Genomic DNA, 20,339 nt, shown 5'->3' with positions numbered 1-20,339 from the left:
AAATGAAAAGATGATGCCGAGGGAGTGCTTTTCTTTCATTCTTCCTTTCTTTTCATTCTTGGCAGACAGAAATAATGATAGAAACACACCACCCATCCTGCGCTTCAGATCTTGGATGAGCTAAAGGCTGATTTGGATGTGCAGATCTTGTATAACTCCAAAAGTATCACACACCCTGGACAACCTCAAGAAGACAATTAAAATATTCTAAAATACAATTTATCTCATCATGTGTGTATCTGCTATCTTCATTGATGTTTTTTCATTCATCGTAATGTCATTTCCATGTATTCCTTTGTTTGTTGAATGGCTCTTATCTGTCTCTTAAAATGTGGTATCTAATCAATTGAGACAGAATATTCACAACCACTGAAGTTCAAAGACAATTAAATCAAGCCTTGTCTTACTATTCTCTCGTTGCTCCCCTCCAGTGTCTTCCTTCCTGGCTGTTCAGAAGTGGGACAGCCACCATTAAAAACCTTTGTTTAAATACTCCTGCTTCTACAATGTATGTGCCTGTCAATCATGTTACTTTTCTAAATGGATCACCTGAAAAACGTACACGGACAAAATGTGCAATGATCTTAGAATGCACATGCAATGTAGTGCTCTGTATTTGGTATCTTTGTAAATCAATAGTCTCAATAACTTTTGAGAGTTTGTCAAACCCAGATGTTAACTCGAAATGTTTGCAGCTGACATATCCATCAGGACTAAGTGGTTGGGAATGACTGAGTGAATGCATTGAATTACCCAGTAACAGTAATTAATGCAGACTGGGTGCAATGAATTTCCCTCTCTCCTTTAATTTGTAGGGCCTGTGCAGCTTAGCGTCCAGTCCATCTTGTATTTAGGGACCTTGACAGTGTGAGACCGCTTTTGAAAAGCATAGAATTATTCATTTAAATCCCCTAAATTCCTCAATGCTCCGTTGTACAGCAACGTAATTTACAGTAAGAGCATCTCCTCTAGTGCCACCTGGTGGACACAGGAAGTGACTGTAGTGAACACATTACTGCACTTCATAGTTAAAAAGAGAGAAGGAAGGGAGAGAATGACAGACAGAGGGGAATGAGAACAGGCTGGGAGGAGACAGATGAATGGAAATAATAGTAGGCCGAGCAACCGTGCCAGAATTTTGAACTGGTGGCTATTTTTACCATCACTCTGTTTTGCTGCAAAACAAAACTTCTTAAACTTTTCTCCTCCCACACTTTTTCTTTTTCCTCAATTGACATCTGTCTTGCTCCACTGGATCTTCAGACTGTACTTCACAACCCAAGCATACAGATGTACACTGCTCAAAAAAATAAAGGGACCACTTAAACAACACATTGTAACCCAAGTCAGTCTCACTTCTGTGAAATCAAACTGTCCGCTTAGGAAGCAACACTGACTGACAATCAGCTTCACCTGCTGTTGTTCATATGGAACAGACAACAAGTGGGAACAAGCAGCGTTGTGAGGGCCTGAGCCCTGGCCTGAATCCCAGGGTGTCCTGGTCCAGTGTGGAGGCCTTGTAGTTGAGGAGTTAGAAGCCTGAGTTTGATCAGAGAGTGACAGCAGAGCTGAGAGCTGGCCCTTTAAGAACCCCTCCCCCACTGCTCTGTCTTTGATCTGTGTTAGAGTGAGAGCAGAGCTGAGAGCTGGCCCTTTAAGAACCCCTCCCCACTGCTCTGTCTTTGATCTGTGCTAGAGTGAGAGCAGAGCTGAGAGCTGGCCCTTTAAGAACCCCTCCCCCACTGCTCTGTCTCTGATCTGTGCTAGAGTGAGAGCAGAGCTGAGAGCTGGCCCTTTAAGAACCCCTCCCCCACTGCTCTGTCTTTGATCTGTGCTAGAGTGAGAGCAGAGCTGTGAGCTGGCCCTTGAAGAACCCCTCCCCCACTGCTCTGTCTTTGATCTATAATAGAGTGAGAGCAGAGCTGAGAGCTGTCCCTTTAAGAACCCCTCCCCCACTGCTCTGTCTCTGATCTGTGCTAGAGTGAGAGCAGAGCTGAGAGCTGGCCCTTTAAGAACCCCTCCCCCACTGCTCTGTCTCTGATCTGTGCTAGAGTGAGAGCAGAGCTGAGAGCTGGCCCTTTAAGAACCCCTCCCCCACTGCTCTGTCTCTGATCTGTGCTAGAGTGAGAGCAGAGCTGACAGCTGGCCCTTTAAGAACCCCTCCCCCACTGCTCTGTCTCTGATCTGTGCTAGAGTGAGAGCAGAGCTGAGAGCTGGCCCTTTAAGAACCCCTCCCCCACTGCTCTGTCTTTGATCTGTGCTAGAGTGAGAGCAGAGCTGAGAGCTGGCCCTTTAAGAACCCCTCCCCCACTGCTCTGTCTTTGATCTGTGCTAGAGTGAGAGCAGAGCTGAGAGCTGGCCCTTTAAGAACCCCTCCCCCACTGCTCTGTCTCTGATCTGTGCTAGAGTGGAGAGCAGAGCTGAGAGCTGGCCCTTTAAGAACCCCTCCCCCACTGCTCTGTCTCTGATCTGTGCTAGAGTGAGAGCAGAGCTGAGAGCTGGCCCTTTAAGAACCCCTCCCCCACTGCTCTGTCTCTGATCTGTGCTAGAGTGAGAGCAGAGCTGAGAGCTGGCCCTTTAAGAACCCCTCCCCCACTGCTCTGTCTCTGATCTGTGCTAGAGAGAGAGCAGAGCTGAGAGCTGGCCCTTTAAGAACCCCTCCCCCACTGCTCTGTCTCTGATCTGTGCTAGAGTGAGAGCAGAGCTGAGAGCTGGCCCTTTAAGAACCCCTCCCCCACTGCTCTGTCTCTGATCTGTGCTAGAGTGAGAGCAGAGCTGACAGCTGGCCCTTTAAGAACCCCTCCCCCACTGCTCTGTCTTTGATCTGTGCTAGAGTGAGAGCTGGCCCTTTAAGAACCCCTCCCCCACTGCTCTGTCTCTGATCTGTGCTAGAGTGAGAGCAGAGCTGAGAGCTGGCCCTTTAAGAACCCCTCCCCCACTGCTCTGTCTTTGATCTGTGCTAGAGTGAGAGCAGAGCTGAGAGCTGGCCCTTTAAGAACCCCTCCCCCACTGCTCTGTCTTTGATCTGTGCTAGAGTGAGAGCAGAGCTGAGAGCTGGCCCTTTAAGAACCCCTCTCCCACTGCTCTGTCTCTGATCTGTGCTAGAGTGGAGAGCAGAGCTGAGAGCTGGCCCTTTAAGAACCCCTCCCCCACTGCTCTGTCTCTGATCTGTGCTAGAGTGGAGAGAGAGGAGGAGCACCAGGACTGGAGTGGGACAAGAGGAAGAAGTCGGCATACGCTGGTCAAGAGGGACACAGAACACCATGTTCTTGGAGGGGTTTTTGTCAGGAATGCAGTGGTGTGGTTGGTAGAGCTGTGGGATGGATGGTGTGGACGTGAGAAGCGTTTGTTTGACAGTATGTACCCTGAGAGGACACCGTCTCCCCATAGACTTCCATTTGAAGGTGAAACGTGTCTCCCCCACTTTGACGGCTTGTAAAATCCAAACCAAGTAATTCAGATAAAAACTTTTAATAACTTTTGATCAGCACAGTTGGGAGAGAAATGTGTGAAAGTTTGGAAGTGATAGCATGAATGCCCTAGGAGGAGATAGATTTTGTTGGGAGTAAAAGAAGTCCTCATTTTGATAGTTTTGTCCAATTTGTGGACATTCTGTTGTAGACAGGTGAGGGGTCAGAGTGGAGGAATTGTTGGTCTTGATGAGACGAGTCCAACGGTTTTGGTCCCATGTTTGTGGGACATTCCTGGGAGGAGTTAAAGCGCTCCAAATTATCCCAAATTATCTTTTAGTTGTGTGGCTCCCTAGGTGGCGCTATAGACTTTTGTGTTGTTGTTTTTTTTGTGATTAGTGAATGTTTAGCCAGACTGGACAAGTGTGCCAAATTTCAGTGAATTTCATGCATGTTCAGGGGGTGAAATTAGATGATGCTCATATTGGGCGCTCATTGACAGCAAGAACAGTCCAGGACCAGGTTTTGAATGGTGTGGATGTGAAAACCGGCTCCAGGCCGTCTGGCCCAGCTGCCTCATGGGTGTTGGGGGGCTGGGACACTGGTTAGTGGGTGTTTGTAGTGTTTTTAGTGCTGCTGATGTGTTGCTCTGCCAAGCAAACATAATAGGGTCTTCGCCTAATTATAGGCAGGTAGTAAGGTGGTGACCACAGACCACTTCTCCGTTCCTGTGCTTTCTGGCTGATGTTCTGGTCACTTCTGAATGCTTGCGGTGCTTTCTCTCTGGTGGTAGCATGAGACAGAGTCTACAATTTGCCAGAGAACACCAAGATCGGCAAATTCGCCCCTGCCACCTTGTGCTCTTCACAGATGAAAGCAGGTTCACACTGAGCACATGTGACAGACGTGACCGAGTCTGGAGACGCCGTGGAGAACGTTCTGCTGCCTGCAACATCCTCCAGCATGACTGCTTTGGCAGTGGGTCAGTAATAGTGTGGGCTGGCATTTCTTCGGGGGCCCCACAGCCCTCCATGTGCACGCCAGAGGCAGCCTGACTGCCGTTAGGTACCGAGATGAGATCCTCAGACCCACTGTGAGACCACATGCAGGTGCGGTTGGCGCAGGTTCCTCCTAATGCAAGACAATGCTGGACCTCATGTGGCTGGAGTGCGTCAGCAGTTTCTGCAAGACGAAAGCATTGATGCTATGGACTGGCCCGCCGTCCCCCAGACCTGAATCCCATTGAGCACATGTGGGACATCGTGTCTCTCCATCCACCAACGGCACATTGCACCACAGACTATCCAGGAATGGGCGGATGCTTCAGTCCAGGTCTGGGAGGAGATCCCTCAGGAGACCATCTGCCACCTCATCAGGAGCAGCCCAGGCGTTGTAGGGAGGTCATACAGGCACGTGGAGGCCTCACACACCACTGAGCCTCATTCTGACTTGTTTTACGGACATGACAGCAAAGTTGGATCAGCCTGCAAGGCTTTCACTTTAATTTTGAGGGTGACTCCAAATCCAGACCTCCATGGGTGAATAAATTTGATCTCATTGATATTTTTGTGTGATCTCGTTGTCAGTAAAAAGTATTTAATAAGAATATTTAATTCATTCAGATCTCTGATGTGTTATTTTAGTGTTCCCTTTATTCATTTTTTTTTTAGCAGTGCACGATATATCAATAATTGAGTCAAAAGAGCGGGGCTGCACGGTGGTGCAGTGGTCAGCACTGTGGCCTCACAGCAAGAAGGTTCCGGGTTTGAGTCCCGGCTCGGGCACGGGATCTTTCTGTGTGGAGTTTGCATGTTCTCCCTGTGTCTGCATGGGTTCTCTCTGGTACTCCGGCTTCCTCCCACAGTCCAAAGACATGCAATTGGGGACTAGGCTGATTGAATACTCTAAATTGACCATAGGTATGAATGTGAGTGTGAATGGTTGTTCGTCTCTCTATGTTGGCCCTGCGATGGACTGGCGACCTGTCCAGGGTGAACCCCACCTCTCGCCCGTTGACGCTGGGATAGGCGCCAGCCCCCCGCGACCCTTAATGTGTAGGAATAAGTGGAAGATGACGATGGATGGATGGATGGAGTCCAAAGAGCGTTAACAATTTTTTAGTGTATACATTAATTGCAAATTCTCATGAAATAAGCTTGAATATTCATGAAAAGAAAACAATGTTAATGCTGTGTTAGACGTGTGGACATTATTGTGTTTTAATCTCAAAAGCTGATAATTCTTTATATATTTTTTTAAGTTTAGGATAGGGTTTTATTGAGCCATGCACAATTCTCATTAATTAACTGCAACAGATGGGGCAGCCATAATTTTTGTGAGCTAGAAGTTCTAGCTGTGGTCTCTGACGAGTTTATGTCAGGCAATTCTTATCAATTCTTAGTTTAAATGGAAAATGAGAGAAAACTAGAGGATAAATGGAGACAACAAAATAAGAATAAAATAAAATTGCAGCCAGCACAAGAAAATGCGGAAATATCAAAGAAGTTCATGAGATTAAAAAAAAAATACTGAAGGGTTGAAAGGTGAGAGGTTATTCAAAACATATGACTTAAAGATAGATAATAAGACACCATTCACTCACATTAAATGCATGTTCAAGTCACTTAAGGGACTGTTAAAAACAGCTACTGATAAAACAGGTAAATGGTCAGTGACTATTTGGAATTGTTCACTGTGGTCAATGCAGAGAAAATTAAGGATTTCTTGTTGAAGTTTTTTCCATTGCATACAGACATGCTATCAGTTAGCAAAGATGGAGGGGTGGCATACCTGATCATGTCACATGACAGATGGACACACCCCATCACGGAGATTCATGTGTGCAGTTGTAGTTATCCATATAAAAGACAAGTATACAAGACAGACATATAGACTCTGCCTTTAAAAGGTACATCTTTGGTGGGTGGGCAGTGAGTTCCAGTTAATCTTGCTATAAAGGAGAATTTGCCAAATGTACTTTTTCCTGAACAAAACTTAAAAAGTCACCATGTCCCAGAAAGTTTTCGAATTATTGATGAAGCCCACTTGGTTTGCTGGACACCTCGACAGCCAGCGGTTGAACGATGACATGCAGCTAAACATGTGGTCGCTGGTCCGATTAGGCCGGGGTCCAGAGACACTATGGAGTCCAACATCATCTTCTCAAATGTACACACCGACTCAATATTTCTTTTTGTGACCTCCGACTGGCGTAGTCGGATGTCATTACTGCTAATGTGACTAACGATTTTATCATATTTACGTTTACTTTTAGACAGCAGTTTTAAATTTAACTCGATGTCGCCCTCCCTGGCCCCTGGAATACATTTGACTGTAGTCACCAGTGTTGTTATTTCACGTTTCTCCGAACGGAACTTCCAATTACCAGAGTGGTTTTCTCGGCGGGTGTGTCGCAGAGTGGGGAGAACCTATTAGAGACGTGAAGCAGTGGTTTGTCGCTGACAGCAGGCTTCTGCTTCGGACAATGCTTCCTTTGGACAGTCACCCAGCCGCTCTGGTTTCCCGGCTGCTTGGGAGCTATGGGGTGAATGCTAGTTGGGGTTAAGTTAGGAACTACGCTAAGGTGGTCTGCACCAGCTAAGGGGGACTGGCTAGCTCTAGTGGCTAATTGTTTGGATCCATCAGTGCAGAGCCGCCACAGGTCCAATTCAACCTCACTAAGCCTCGCCTCCAGTGCTACAAACAAACTATATTTAATACACTTATCAGTACCACTAAAGGAGGCAGAGGAGGAACTGAACAGTGGCCCACTGAGCAGGAGAGAGGAGAGCGAGAAGCCATCGTTAGCTTAGAGTGGAGAGTTTACCAGGCAGAAAGACTGTCATTACAAGACAGATGGTCTTTTAGCTTCGGCCAAATAAAGAAAATAGGTGTGTAGTTTTGGCAGGTAATTAGTCAACGAAATAAGGAATTAGCAGGGATGATCACACTTTAGCTAGCACAACAAAGCAAGGCACTATGTTCAGAAAGACACAGACACAGGAAGTGAGGTCACACGCTTACCGCAATGCAGGTGGAGCTACATACAATGATAGAAGCTGTTGGGCTTCTGGCCGAGAAGTTTAAGGCCCTGCTTGACACTTGTCGACCAGGGGCTTTAGTGACTTGATCATGTAGCCTTCAAATATAACTTGATAGTGCTAAAGTTCATTGTGTTTCCTATATACTTCACATTAGCTGAGCTAAAATTGACATTTTGGCTTACATTTTTTAATGTGTGCTTTTAATGCTAGATTAGAGTTTAGTGTTAGTGCTTCCAGATTTTTAAACTGGGGCATATGAAAATAATTTTAATCAAGTTTGCTTTATATATGACAAAGTGTTACATGGTCTCTTTGAAGAAAAATGACAAATTTTATTTGTATGATGATGAACGCAGGAAAGGTTTAGCCAATTTTTCATCTGATGCATAAATGAGGTGGGTTTTGCAGCAGCTAGTTGTTTTTTCTTGGCATTTGTGCATCAAATTGTCATCTTCATACAATTGAGTTTCCACATTGGGACAAACTGATGGCAGATCATGAATACATGATGTTAGTAGGCCAAGTATTGATCCTTGTGGTACTCCAACGCACAATTCAGGAACTAGAGAAAGACTGTTATTGATATTCACGCCAGTTTATTTGAGAAGATAAGCAATATACCATGGCTAAAATGGTAACTGGGTGGTCGTCACTAATGCTCTGAAGATTGTCTGACTTTGAAATACCTTTGCAGTCTTCCTTGCTAATGTCATTTGTGGTACTGAGAGGTTAATGATTTGTGTGACAGGACAGGCAGCTTATTCTTTCAGAGGTTTAAGGCTTGCCGACTCCATATACAGTGTATTTATCATTGGCCATTGACATTTTAAGGGAATTCATGATCACTCCTGTCTTTTAAAAAGATGCAGAAAAACTAGTCCCTGCTTTTGTCACTTCCAGGCTGGATTACTGCACCTCCCTCCTACCAGGCTGGACTAATAAGTCCCTAAAGACTCTCCAGCTGGTCCAGAACGCTGCTGCCCGCGTGTTGACTAGAACTGGTAGCAGAGACCAGGTCTCTCCTGGACTGGCTTCTCTGCATGGCTCCCTGTCAGATTCAGAACAGAATTTAAAATTCTTCTTCTAACATACTGTAGAGGCCAGAGTAAAGTTCATGTCTTGAACATGGTAAACATGATTCAAATGTGTTTTAAAAATAAATAATTTGACTATACACAGAATTCAGAATGTCATGATTAGATTCATTGATAAATAGTTTATTAATTTCATATAGAAGTTCATAGAATGGTTAAGAATGTTAAGATCATAATAGAATTCATATTTTGATGATGTTTGGTACATGTAACTAAAAAGTTGTACTTACACTTTAAGTTCATACTTACCGAACTTAATTGTTTAGGTTTTACTCCTGCACACAATATTCTTTTGTTTGATGATGCTCAGACTATGCTTGAGAGCTGTGGAAGCAAACAGTTTTCTTACCTGCTGAACTCCTCCTGTTAATCTGCTAGTTTGTTTAGTAATTAGTTATAACAAGTGTATTAGCCAGTAAATGACCAACGTTGATGGAATTATCTTCTTTGGAACAACATAATAAATCGCAAGACATTTTCTTTATTAATACAACATTTCAGAAGTGGACTTTTGTGTTGACTGTGTTGCTGGGCTGGCAAAGACACTGCCTGTGGATTGGAACGTAACTTATTGCTAGCGAGCTATCATTAGACAACAGTGTAAGCCATTGCAAGTTCTCAAGTCACTTCAAACCTCTACATGAGTAAGAAAACCTGCTTGACATCGGACAAGGAGCCTGTGGAGTGGTTTGTGGAAAGAGGAGTGTGTGAACGCTTAAGGCTAGAGTTGGAAAAAGTCGCTCTGTTTGCCAAGTCAGCTACATTGAGAAAAAGACAAGCTTTAGAAGAGCACAAGCTAAGCTCAAGGCCAACGAACTACAGCTCAAGGCTGAAAAGGAAGAGTTAGAGCTACAAGCAGGACTTGCCGCTGCTGATGCACAATTGGCCATATTAAGAAAATATGAAGGTTCAGAAGTGTCAGGCAGAACCAAGGACAGTAAGGTGGATATGCTTATGTCTACACGAGTGCAGCATGATGTCGACCACAGAAGGAGTGGTGTCGCCAACTGTCAGCATAGCCACACTAGAAGAAGAACAGATGACAATGGGAAGCAAGCTAATGTCAGCTCTATAGACAATTCTGTGAACACAGATAACCTGGTTGCCATCATGCAATGCCAAAATGATATAACTGAAAGAGTGATAAAGCAACAAAAGCTCTCGACATTGCCACCACAGAACATTACTGCTTTCAAAGGAGGACTAGCCATTGCAAGTTCTCAAGTCACTTCAAACCTCTACACATACAAAGTCAAGTCAAGTCAATTTTAATTCTATAGCGCCAAAAAGTAGAGCAGGTCCAGCACCTCACTCCTTAAATGAATAAACAATAACCATAAACAAGCACATCCTGCAACAGCGGCGACAAAAACCTTCCTTTTAACAGACAGGAATGTCGAGCAAATCAAGGGTGATGGCCTTCTGCTTTGACCGGTTTGGGGGAAAGAGAGCAGGGCAGAGACAAAGACAGATAATGGAGGAAGACAAATATACAGAAGGAAAGAGAGAGAGAGAGAAAGCGAGAGAGAAAGAAAACAGACTGATGGACAGACGGGGACGTGAGCAGGTGGAGCTACGGGTGGCAGCTTGAGCCTCTTCAGGTCTGTAGCCTCCTCCAGCTGCACCTGGGATCTGGGATGCGGGGAGCCCGAAGGCTCTGAAGAAGAAGATGATTAGTAACACATATGAGTATGATTTATATATGAAACATACAGGAGGACAGAGAGGAAAGAGAGGAGGAGAGAGAAGCCCAATGCACCATGGTCCTCAACAATCAGGCTCCTTCATCCCTGACAGAGCTCCTAGTCCCCTATGATCCAGCTAGAACCCTTCACTCCCAGGATGCAGGGTTACTGCTGGTTCCTAGAGTTCTAACAGTAGAATGGGAGCCAGAGCCTTCAGCTATCAGGCTCCCCTCCTGTGGAACTGTCTCCCAGTTTCAGTCCAGGACCCAGACCCCCTCTCTATGTTTAAGGACAAACTTAAACAGGGCTGTACCCAGGATTTTTCAAATACCGAGGTCCAATACAGATACATCTTATTTGACAAAAAAACATCATAATTTGGTGACCTTTCATAGTGATATCCACTTGTAGTAATGGCGAGCAGCCACGTTTGTTTGTTGAATAAGATAAAATGGCTGAGGTAGAAATCGTTCTTCTTCCAAATGCACCGTGAGCAGCACAACTCTGCAGTAAATCTCAAGATTATGTCATATCAGAGTACATGATGGACTATTTTATTGTTTAATTTTTGCGCCTTGTACATCGATTATTTTGAAGTTGATGAAGAAAAAGCTTAGGTTCTGACCCATTGTCTATTTGTCTGCTTTATTTTCATGTAGAAAGCAATGCTGATAGCACTGAACAAAACTGTGGCTGTGTAGAAAGCTGAATGGCCACTAGCCACAGCTGTTAGCACAAAAATGTCAAGCAGGTATCATGATGCAACCAGTGCTAATATAGCATCTTCTTGGGTTCACGTTATAGTCTGGTAAGTCAGCCAAATAGCCCAAGTCGTGTCGAGGTTCCCAACAACGTCATAAACAACAGTTGCGACGACTCTCCAGCCTTTTCTGAATCTGAAATGCGCCAAAATCAAATCGAGAGAGATGAAAAATCCTCGACCTTCTCTCCAAGGGTTTTTGTGCTGACTGGAAAATGAAATCCTATCGAGCAGTTGTTGCTTGAACAACTGTTGCTTGAAATGCTAATTGAAAACTACACTGATGATAATGATCATTGATCAAGCATCCCTAGCTGCCATGCAAGGACAGAGTATGAATGGTGAGGCACCCGTAGAGGGGAGTTACATGGCTACAGGGGAAACCCAGGGAACCCAGGGAACACCAAATACTGCACCGTCTCACGAGCGAAAGCAGCTCACCTCCTTCTCTCTTTCTTTTCCCCTGGCCTGTTGGCTTTCCAAAGATGAGTTTCATTTGTTTTCGAGCAGACTTCTTCATCTTGCTTCCATTTTCAAATTCCACCCTGACAAAAAAAAATCCCGTGGTGCTGAGCTGACTTTCACAAGGCTGCGTCATGTGATGCAATGTTTCAAGTGTTTCAAGACAGTTCAGCTACGTTTTAAAATGGTGATGATTCCTCCTGGTCCTGTTCCTCCTGGAACCGTCACCTTACCATGGTGGAGGAGTTTGAGTGCCCTATTGACCCTAGGAGCTATGCTGTCGGGGGCATTTTGCCCCTGGTAGGGTCACCCAAGGCAGACTGGTCCTCGGCGAAGGGCCAGACAAAGAACGGTTCAAATGACCCTTCATGGAAAAACCAGCAAGTGCTACGTGTACCCTGCCCGGAGGGGCACCGGTGCCCGCTGGGGCTCGAAGGCGAGCGCCTGGTGGCCGGGCCTTGGTCCGTGGGGCCCGGCCGGGCCCAGCTCGAAGAGGAGACACAGGCACGTCCTCCCTTGGACTCACCACTCATCGGGGGAACTGGAGGGGTCCGGTGCAATGTGGTTTGGGTGGCAGTTTCAGGCGGTTGCCTCGGCTGTCTGAACCACAGACATGGAAGCTGGCTTTTGGGACATGGAACGTTACCTCTCTGGTGGGGAAGGAGCTGGAGCTGGTGGAAGAGGTTGAGCGTTACCGGCTAGATATAGTCGGCCTGACCTCGACACATAGCTCTGGGTCCGGAACCCGAGTCCTTGAGAGGAGTTGGACTTTCTCTTTTGCTGGAGTTGCTCCGGGTGAGAGGCGAAGGGCGGGGGTGGGCTTTTTGGTTGCCCCTCGACTCTCTGCCTGTACGTTGGGGTTTACCCCCGTGGATGAAAGGGTTGCTTCCCTGCGCCTTCGGGTCGGGGAACGGGTCCTGACTGTGGTCTGCGCATATGCGCCGAACACCAGTTCAGAGTACCCACCCTTTTTGGAGTCCTTGGGAAGGGTACTGGATGGTGCCCCGGCTGGGGACTCCATTGTCCTACTGGGAGACTTCAACGCTCACGTGGGCAACGACAGCATGACCTGGAGAGGTGTGATTGGGAGGAACGGCAGGCCCGACCTGAACCCGAGTGGTGTTCAGTTATTGGACTTCTGTACAAGTCGCAGTTTGGCCATAACGAACACCATGTTCGAGCATAAGGATGCCCACCGGTGCACATGGCACCAGGACACCCTAGGTCGCAGGTCTATGATCGATTTTATAGTTGTATCATTTGACCTGCGACCGCATGTTCTGGACACTCGGGTGAAGAGAGGAGCTGAGCTGTCAACTGATCACCACCTGGTGGTGAGTTGGATCAGAGGGCAGGGGAAGATGCCGCGCAGACCTGGCAGGCCCAAACGAGTAGTGAGGGTTTGTTGGGAACGCCTGGCAGAAGAACCAGTCAGAACGATCTTTAACTCCCACCTCCGGCAGAGCTTTGATCACATCACGGGGGTAGTGGGGGACATTGAGTCCGAATGGGCCATGTTCCGCTCTGCCATTGTCGAGGAGGCTGCTGTGAGCTGTGGCCGCAAGGCTGCTGGGGCCGGCCGCGGGGGTAATCCTCGAACCCGCTGGTGGACACCAGAGGTGAGGGGAGCCGTCAGGCTGAAGAAGGAGGCTTACAGGGCATGGCTGGCCTGTGGGTCTCCAGAGGCAGCTGACCGGTACCGGCAGGCCAAACGGTGTGCAGCTGTGGCAGTCGCCAAAGCAAAAACTTGGGCGTGGGAAGAGTTCGCTGAGGCCATGGAGAACGACTATCGGTCGGCTCCAAAAAGGTTCTGGCAAACCGTCCGTCGCCTCAGGGGGGAAGGCGGCAACCTGCCCACACTGTTTACAGTGGGGGTGGGAGGCTGCTGACGTCAACTGGGGAGATAATTGGGCGGTGGAAGGAATACTTTGAGGAACTCCTCAATCCCACCAGCACGTACTCCGTGGAGGAGACAGAGTCTGGGGAGTGCTTGGGGGGGGGGGGGGGGGGGTCGTCCAATTTCCGGGGCAGAAGTCGCCGAGGCAGTTAAACAACTCCGTGGTGGCAGAGCCCCGGGGGTGGATGAGATCCGCCCTGGGTATCTCAAGGCTCTGGATGTAGTGGGGCTGTCTTGGCTGACACGTCTCTGCAACATTGCGTGGACATCGGGGGAAGTGCCTTTGGAGTGGCAGACCAGGGTGGTGGTCCCCGTCTTTAAGAAAGGGGACCAGAGGGTGTGTTCCAACTATCGGGGGATCACACTTCTCAGCCTCCCTGGTAAGGTCTACGCCAGGGTACTGGAGAGGAGGGTCAGGGCGATAGTCGAACCTCAGATTGAGGAGGAGCAGTGTGGTTTTCGTCCTGGCCGTGGAACCATGGATCAGCTCTTCACCCTCACTGGGGTGCTGGAGGGGGCATGGGAGTTTGCCCAACCAGTCCACATGTGCTTTGTGGACTTGGAGAATGCTTACGACCGTGTTCCCAGGAGCATACTGTGGGGAGTACTCCGGGAGTACGGGGTGGATGGCCCTTTACAAAGGGCCATTCGGTCATTCTACCGGAGGAGTGAGAGTCTGGTCCGTGTGGCCGGTAGTAAGTCGGACTTGTTCCCAGTGAGGGTTGGACTCCGCCAAGGCTGCCCTTTGTCACCGGTTCTGTTCATAACTTTTATGGACAGAATTTCTAGGCGCAGCCGGGTGGTGGAGGGGGTTGAGTTTGGTGGCGGGAGGATGTCGTCTTTGCTGTTTGCGGATGACGTAGTCCTCTTCGCGCCATCGGGCCACGACCAGCTCTTGCTGGGACAGTTTGCAGCCGAATGTGAAGCGGCTGGGATGAGAATCAGCACCTCCAAGTCTGAGGCCATGGTCCTCAGCCGGAAAAGGGTGGTTTGCCCACTCCGGGTCGGGGGGGAGGTCTTACCTCAGGTGGAGGAGTTTAAGTATCTCGGGGTCTTGTTCACGAGTGAGGGTAAGATGGAGCGGGAGATTGACAGGCGGATTGGGGCGGCATCCGCAGTCTTGCGGTTGCTAAACCAGTCTGTTGTGGTGAAGAGGGAGCTTAGCCAAAAGGCGAGGCTCTCGATTTACCGGTCAATCTACGTTCCAATCCTCACCTATGGTCATGAGCTTTGGGTAATGACCGAAAGAACAAGATCGCGAATACAAGCGGCCAAAATGAGTTTCCTCCTCAGGGAGGCTGGGCTCTCCCTCAGAGACAGGGTGAGAAGCTCAGTCATTCAGCAGGGACTCAGAGTAGAACCGCTGCTCCTCCATGTCGAGAGGAGCCAGTTGAGGTGGTTCGGGCATCTGGTGAGGATGCCTCCTGGGCGCCTCCCTCTGGAGGTTTTCCAGGCATGTCCAACTGGGAGGAGGCCTGGAGGCCGACCCAGGACACGGTGGAGGGATTATATCTCTCGGCTGGCCTGGGAACGCCTCGGGATCCTCCTGGAAGAGCTGGTTGAAGTGGCTGGGGAGAGGGCAGTCTGGGCTTCCTTGCTGAGACTGCTGCCCCCGCGACCCGGACCCACCGGATGAAGCGGAGGACGACGAAGATGAAGATGATAAAAAAGATTGTCTTATGTGGACTTTATTTTCAGAATAAACAAATGAGAATAGCTGCTGAATTTTCCACCAATCAATCAAAGTCAGAAGGATTTTTATCATAAATTCATTTAAATTTCTGAGTTTAAAATAAAAATGTGGGAAAAAAACACTGAGGATATGACCTGGGTGTCCTCAATGGTCATTATGGGCCTGGACTTAAGACCTTCCTTGTTGATAAAGCTTATAGTTAGGAATGCTTTGTCTCGCCCTTAGATTTGCTGCTATTGGCATCTTTGTCTCTGTCCCTGTCCTCCATCTCTTTCTCCCTCCTTTCTCGCTGTCTCTGTCCCTCTCTTTCTGTTTCTGTCCCTTCTCCATCTTTAGCCCTGTTTGGACAGGATTAGTTTAATATGGGGTAAAATAATTTTACCTCAGTATGTCTGTAATAAAATTGGCCAATTCACATGGGACAAGAAATCTCAATAACATTATTAGAGTTTGTTTATGCCCTGATGTCTCTTTCTCATCACCATGTGCGTGCTTCATTGCTTCTTTACATCCTATCTGCATCCAACATGGCGCCAAACAGGAGAAAACGTGCTAAAGCTAGAAACTGGTCAAGAGCGAAAACTCTCTATTTAATATCTGTGTGGGGATAACAGCACTTTCAAAGAATGTTTGAGAGAATGGTTCATATCCACATTGTATGGGAAGAGCTATTTAGGGTTAGGGTTAGGGTTAGGGTTAGGAAATACCCAAAAGATTTCGGTGACTGGTTGAGGCTAAAAGAGAGGATAGAGGACCTGAAAAAGAAGTATAGGGACTACGTTGAGCACAACTGACTGGCTCAGATCCCATGAAGTCACCTCATTTGGATGAAATGGATGCTGTCGTGGGTATGAATACATTCATTGTTAGATTAGTTTATTTCTGTGGTAGACACTCAGCTTCCTGTGCAATGCTATGACCAAACTCTTCTCTTTTAGGTACCGACCAATGAAAAACCTGGGTGAGAACCACACAGATAACAGAGACACAGAGGAGGAGTCTGAATCGGAGAGTTTCAGAGTTAAGTTTTGTAATATTTTCATTTTTTTTAATTGATGCCACCGGGTATTCATAAATTAACCCAAGTCACAGGACTTTGGGAAACTAGCGAATGACAACATTCAGAACTGGCTTTCAAAATTGGTCCCACATTTATAAACAAGTTTTCATGGTTCCGTTTGTTAGGGCATGCATGAAAAATACAGTCATGAGCAGATTTTTGCTACTCTTCAGAAAAAGGCACCAAGTACAGATATGGATTTTCATCCTCACAGCACTCAGCAATGCGGGCAACCTCGAACAGGATTCAGCACTATCCTCAATAGACCCGAGTACAGAACCCAATACTCCCAGTGGTGAGGAGAGTGAAGCTGCCAATGCTCCAGGACTCAGTGATCCAAGTGCTCCACAACCAACACAAATCAAAAGTAAGTTTGTGTTTACCACAGCTGTGTACTCCTTTATGCCATTTTTTCTATGCATACCGACACAGAGACACCTCTGCCATTTCAGCACATGTCCAATAATTGTATGTTTACAAATAGCCCGAACATCCTTGAATCCTCAAATATTCAGTAAAATCAAATTCATTCAATAAGTTACTCTACCTTACAATTCATGAGTTGTCAATGTCATTGTTTTTAGATTGAATTCATAAAATAAACTACTCTGCTCCAAAAATCATGTGTCTCTATCTGTTAATTTTATTTTTTTTGACTGGGAGTTGTAAACGTAAGGGGAGAAAGACACAAGCGATGGAGGTGATGGAGAGGGGACTGGATCGCATCTTCCAGCATGAAGCTGCATCAGGCTTGGACCACATGCATTATAACAGGGAGAGGCTAGAATGGGAGAAAGAAGTAGAAAGGAACTGCCTGGATGCTGAGAGTTGTCACCATGACTTTGAAATGAGAAGATTGGAGGCTAATGTTCATTGTGACAGCCTCTCAGTAGCAGGCATTGTGTTGCTCATTTTATTTGAATAACTTGTGTGTTTACTTGAAGAACTACAGGAGCAGACATTGTGTAGCAAAGTTGTGAATGTTTACAGTGTGAAAATTTACATTTGAAAGTATTCTTATAATATTTTTACACTTTTGGCTTGTGCTGGATCTGCTCTTTTTTGACAACTGATTAATAAAGACCTCTGAAGCCATGCAAATAAGTTCTCCATTGTTTTCCAGAGGCATTTGAATGGCATCATTGATTTCTTCCTGTGGCTGCTCTGTGTTATACAACTATCTGTGTGTGGCAGAGTGTTGCATTGTACCTTGAGATTCTCACAGAAGTTGTGTCGCACAATATGTGCTGTGACAATGTATTTTAGGTTGCTGGTTCTTGAGTTGTTCCTCTTCATTAAAGTTCACCACCTTCCCTTGAGGCAGCCAAATGCATGTCCCACAAGGATACATGCCTGACTCTGGTGCTCATTGAAGCAATGCTGAGGTGGTATTGCCATGTCTCAGACAAACTGTAGGCAGAATCAAACACAATCAAAACTGGAAATTTGGAATTTGGGAAAAATCTTCCATTCTACAGCTTTTTGTAAAGGTAGGAACACTAAAATCAAAAGAATCATGGCCAGCCAAAAACAAAATCAAGGAATCTCGAGTTGGAATCCACAAGGCCTTGAAGTAGCACACTGTACCAACCTTTGCGGATGTAATAGTCTGTGTGATATTCTGAAGGTACGATGAAGGGTATATGTGTGCCATAGAGGGCACCTAAACACATTGGGAATCCAGATTTTCTTTCCAGGCCATCAATGATGGCCTGCATGTCTGCATCATTTCTTGGCTTTGAGACATATCTTTTCTTAATTTGGCAAAGTACTTTGCGCACCTCCCAAAATATGTCACATGCTGTGATGATGCCGACTTCAAATAAATTGGCAACATCATGAAATCCAACATTGCTTGCCAAAATAAATAGTAATTCCAATTCTTTTGTCCAGAGGTACAGGGCTCCCTTTCACGGTGCTTTGCAGTGGATGAGAGGGGCGAGGTCATTAAACATGTGATAAAACGCTGTTTTTGGCATCCTGAAATGCCAAGTACCAGCAGAGTTGCCGTCTTACACGCTTTTCTGTTCGTCCACTAGGGGGCAGTTACCCGCCCAAAACTACATAGAGACTGTGCCTGTCCCCCGACCACGTCAGTTTACTCATTCCAGTTCTACTGTAGAGGAGTCAATCAGAAAAACCTAATAAAAATTAACACAACCACTAAATTAACTAAAAAAAATAAAAATAAAAATTAGATGTGGACTTTTAAATATCAGATCTCTGATGCCAAAAACTGCATTGGTTAATGAACTGATATCTGACAGTTGTGTTGACCTGCTGAGTCTCACTGAAACCTGGCCGGTGACGATGAGGATGCTAGTCTGAATGAATCCACTCCTCCAGTCACGGGAACACTCACATTCCTCCAGGCTCTGGCCCAGGAGGTGGCGCTGCTGCCATTGTTGACACCAGTTTAGTAATAAATCCCAAACCAGAAGAAGTTTCCATTCATCTGAAAGCCTGATTCTCCGTTTGTCTCCTCCAGCCTGGAAACTCTCCAGCCTCTCTGATTGATTATTGAGGACCGTCCTCCTGGTCCTGACTCTGGATTCTGATCTGAATTCTCAGAGTTTCTATCAGTTTAGTTCTAAATCAGATCAAGTCATGATTGGAGGAGACTTCAGTATTCATGAGGATGTTGATAACCACAGTCTGGTACTGCATTTCTCTCTCTTCTAGACTCAACTGGTGTCCATCAGTCTGTCCATGAACCCCCTCACTGTCACAACCACACCTCCACCTCCTCCTAACATGTGGAACTGAAGCTGAACATCTGGTTTTGTTTCCACAGAACGCTTTTATCAGACCACCAATCAATCACTTTGGAATTTGGACTGATCAGCTGCACTCCACTCAGGAAAACTGTAGTTTCCAGATGTTTGTCTGATCAGGCCACACCTGGATTTAAGGAAGTGGTTCCATTGGTGCTAAATTCAGTGTCATGTCCCACTGTAACAGATGACGCTGTTGTCCACCTTAGTCCCTCCCAAACTGATCATTTTATCCATAGAGCAGCAGCACCTTAGCAACAACTCTGGACTCTACTGGCCCACTAAAACAGAAAACTATGAATCCAAGGAAACAAGCACCTTGGTACGGTTCTGGAACCTGACAGCTTCAACAAGAAACCAGAAACTGGAGAGAAGATGGCGCTGCTCCAAACTGGAGGAGTCACATATAGTCTGGAAAGATGGCCTTAGAACCTAGAAGAAAGCCCTTGGTAGAACCAGAGCAGCCGACTACTCAGCACTAATAGAGGAACACAAGAACAACCCAGGTTCCTCTTCAGTACTGGAGCCAGACTGACAGAGAGCCACAGCTCTACTGAACCAAGTAGTCCTGTTTCCCTGGGCAGCAAAGAGTTCATGGACTTCTTTAATGACAAAATTCTCCTGATTAGAGAGAAACTTCTTCTCCTGCTGCCATCAGCTGACAACATGGCACCTAGAACTCAGAACCTTAGAGGCAGCTGGGGGACCAGACACACACTTGGATAGTGTTTCTCCCATCAGCCTTCATGAGCTCAGTTCAATAATGTCCTCATCTAAACCTCCACCTGTCTCCTAGACCCCATCCATACTAAGCTGCTCCAAGACTCTCTCCCCTCGTTAGCCCCTCCCTCTTAGATATGATCAATGTGGCGCTGGTATCTGGTTCTGTCCCACAGTCCTTTAAAGTGGTAGTAATTAGACCCCTCCTCAAAAAAGCAACCCTGGATCCAGAAGTTCTACCAACTACAGACCAACATCACATCTTCCTTTTCTCTCCAAGGTTCTGGAGAAAGCAGCTGCTAAACAGCTCTGGGACTTCTCCACAGCAACAGCTGATTGGAGGATTCAGTCAGGTTCCAGGTTGATCCTAGCACAGAAACAGAACTAGTCAAAGGTACCAGTGACCTCCTACTGGTACCAGATGAGGGACTGGTCTCTGTGCTGGTCTTTTTAGATCTCAGTGCAGCTTTTGATACCATTGACAGCCATATCCTTCTACAGAGACTGGAACCTGTCACTGGTAATAAAGGAACCACACTAAACTGGTTCAGGTCATATTTACTAGGTCATCTCAGTTCGTACTCACTAATGATAAACCCTCGGAAACCACTGCAGTCAGTTCTGGTGTTCCTCAAGGCTCTGTGCTTGGACCAGTCCTCTTCACCCTTTATCTGCTTCCTCTAGGTCACATGATCATGAAACACTTCATTAATGTTCACTGCTATGCAGACGACACACAGC

General features: G+C 46.6%; 1 protein-coding gene across 1 annotated transcript in view; it reads right to left on the bottom strand.

The window, feature by feature from the left end:
• The window catches only part of rrh (retinal pigment epithelium-derived rhodopsin homolog), a 55,784-nt gene that overhangs the window by 24,068 nt on the left and 11,377 nt on the right, over positions 1-20,339 (bottom strand). The window lies entirely within an intron of this gene.

The sequence above is a fragment of the Aulostomus chinensis genome, chromosome 17 (genome assembly GCF_037954235.1).
Source record: "Aulostomus chinensis isolate RoL2024-O1b breed Wild chromosome 17, RoL_Achi_v1.0, whole genome shotgun sequence".
Taxonomy (NCBI): domain Eukaryota; kingdom Metazoa; phylum Chordata; class Actinopteri; order Syngnathiformes; family Aulostomidae; genus Aulostomus; species Aulostomus chinensis.
The sequence above is the reverse complement of the archived record's forward strand: the minus strand, read 5'-3'. Positions and strand labels throughout refer to the sequence as shown.